The 2,793-nt window shown below is 39.1% G+C and overlaps 1 pseudogene; it reads right to left on the bottom strand.

Annotated features, from left to right (window-relative positions):
- Window positions 1–831: 831 nt before the first annotated feature.
- Window positions 832–1,353, bottom strand: LOC118635363 (annotated as a pseudogene).
- Window positions 1,354–2,793: the final 1,440 nt, after the last annotated feature.

Here is a 2,793-nt window from a genome sequence, read left to right as displayed (position 1 = left end):
AGAACTAAGAGAAATGGAGATAAGCAATCTAACAGGTGCTGAATTCAAAATACTGCTTATAAGGATGCTCAATGAACTTAGTGAGGGCCTCAAGAGCATAAAAAAGGACCAGTCAGAAATGATGGATGCACAGTCGGAAATGAAGGATGTATTAACTAAAATAAAGAATAATTTACAGAGATTCAATAGTAGAGTATGTAAATCCAAGAAGCAAACCGTTGATTTGGAATATAAGGAAGCAAAAAACACCCAATCAGGACAGCAAAAAGAAAAAAGAATCCAAAGAAATGGGGAGAGTGTAAGGAGCCTCTGGGACAACTTCAAGCATGCCAACATTTGCATCTTGGGGTTGCCAGGAGAAGAGAGAGAACAAGAAATTGAAAACCTGTTTGAAACAAAATGGCAGAAAACTTTTCTAACTTGGTGAAGGAAACAGACATACAGGTCAAGGAAGCATGGAGAGCCCAAACAAGATGAACCCCAAGAAGCCCACACCAAGACACATCATCATCAAAATGCAAAAGTTTCAAGATAGAGAGAGAATCTTAAAAGCAGCAAGAGAAATGCAGTTAGTTACCTACAAGGGAGTTCCCATAGGGCTGTCAGCTGATTTCTCAAAGGAAACTTTGCAGGCCAGAAGGGAGTGGCAAGAAATATTCAGAGTGATAAAAAGCAAGAACCTACAACCAAGATTACTGTATCCTGCAAAGCTGTCTTTTTTTTTTTTTTTTTTTTTTTTTTTTTACCACGCACTGTTTTATTAGAGATTTCATTAAGGTTAAACTAGGAATGAGGGAGTAAACTAGGGGGCAAAAAGCCCATGAAATCTCCTCAGATTTCATAGTGAACCACAGGCTCAGGCTCTTTGGTGTGATTGCCACCTCGTTCCAGGTACAGATTTTTATAAGGATACTACTTTTGCCTCACAGGCTGGTAAAATGCATGTCTCCCCCACCCAAAACTTGAACAGGATGAAGGCCATGAAGCCAAAGATGTGCTTACACATGACATTCCAAGAAATAGGTGTGGGGGACGTGTCCACACGGTTCCTGATATACATATCTAGGTCCCAGTGAATCGGTTCACCCAGTTCAATCTCAGGTCTGGGTGGTCCCACTCATACCATGGAACCCTCTCGTGCTGTGAGCGGTCAGGGAGCCGTGGGTAGTAGCCATACCCCATGCCATCATCTGGGTATCACTGATAGTCTTCCACCCACATATTATATTTCTTGGCGGTGGCAGCCAGTTCTTCTGGGGTCTTGGGATAGGGTCCCGGAAGCATGTCCTTGATAATGTGGGAGGCTGTCCATGCACGCAGTGGTACCACGTTCCGGGCTACCCTTTGCAGCCATCATTTAGAATCGATGGCCATATAAAGAGTTTCCCAGAAAAGAAAAAGTTAAACGACTTCATCACCACCAAACCATTATTATATAAAATGATGAAGGGTCTTTTTGAAGAAAAAGATAAAATATATAAACAAACAAAATGGCAATGAATACATATCTATCGACAATGGAATCTACAAACAAAATGAACAGGCAGAGTAGAAACATTCTCATAGACACAGAGTACATATTGTTGGTTACCAGATGGGAGGGAGGTTGGGGGAATGGGTGAAAAAGGTGAGGGGATTAAGAAGTACAAATTCATTGCTAGACTGATAAATCTCAAAGGAAAGGGGTTGGGGGTGGGAAGAAATAAACCAAAGAACTTATATGCATAACCAATGGACACAGACAATAGTGTGGGAAAAGGCGGGAGGGGGTGGAAGTGGGGAGGAGAGGGTCAATGGGGGAAAAATGAGAAACATCTGTAATACATTCAACAATAATGATTTAAAAAAATAAATAAAAATAAAAACAATGAAAACTAATGAAGTGGAAGTAAAGTGACATAGCAGAAATCAAGAACACATTGGAAGGACTAACAAGCAGAGTAGAAGAAGCTGAGAATCAGATCAGTGAATTAGAAGACAGGGTTAAAAAAAATCAACCAATCAGAAAAACAAACAAACAAACAAAAAAAACACTTAAAAAACAGAAAGATAGCATAAGAGAACTGTGGGACAACTGGACACATAATAACATTGGCATCATAGGAGTCCCCAAAGAAGTAGAAAATGGGCAAGGGTTAGAGAATATATTTGAAGAAATAGTGACAGAAAACTTCCCTAACTTGGTGAAGAAAGATGGCATTCAAGTTCAAAAACCAAAGAGTGCCCCAAGTAAGAAAAACCCAAACAGGCCAACACCAAAAGACATAGTAATCAAAATACCAAAAATGAAAGACAAAGAGAGAATCCTAAAGGCAGCAAGAGATAAGCAACAGTTTACCTGCAAAGGAAATCCCCTAAGGATCTCAGCTGACTTCTCAACAGAAAAACTACAGGCCAGAAGGGAGAGGCAAAATTAATAAAGGTCATGAAAAACAAGGATCTGAATCCAAGCTACTCTACCCAGCAAGACTATCATTCAAAATAGAAGGTCAAATAAAAAGCTTTTCAGACAAAAAAAAAAAAAATGCTAAGGAAATACATTAGCACCAAACAAGCACTGCAAGAAATATTGAAAGGACTGATGTAATTAGCAGGAGAAATAGGAAGAAAAATATACCCACACTAAACAAAAATGGCAATAAATAAGTACATATCAATAATCACCTTAAATATAAATGGATTGAATGCTCCCAGAAAAAGACACAGAATAGCTGATTGGATAAGAAAGCATGAATCATCTATATGTTGCTTACAAGAGACCCACCTCACCACAAAAGACTCACATAGGTTGAA

The sequence above is a fragment of the Molossus molossus genome, unplaced genomic scaffold (assembly GCF_014108415.1).
Source record: "Molossus molossus isolate mMolMol1 unplaced genomic scaffold, mMolMol1.p scaffold_m16_p_2, whole genome shotgun sequence".
NCBI classification, from domain to species: domain Eukaryota; kingdom Metazoa; phylum Chordata; class Mammalia; order Chiroptera; family Molossidae; genus Molossus; species Molossus molossus.
Note: the sequence above shows the minus strand (reverse complement) of the source record. Positions and strands in the feature narration are given on the sequence as shown.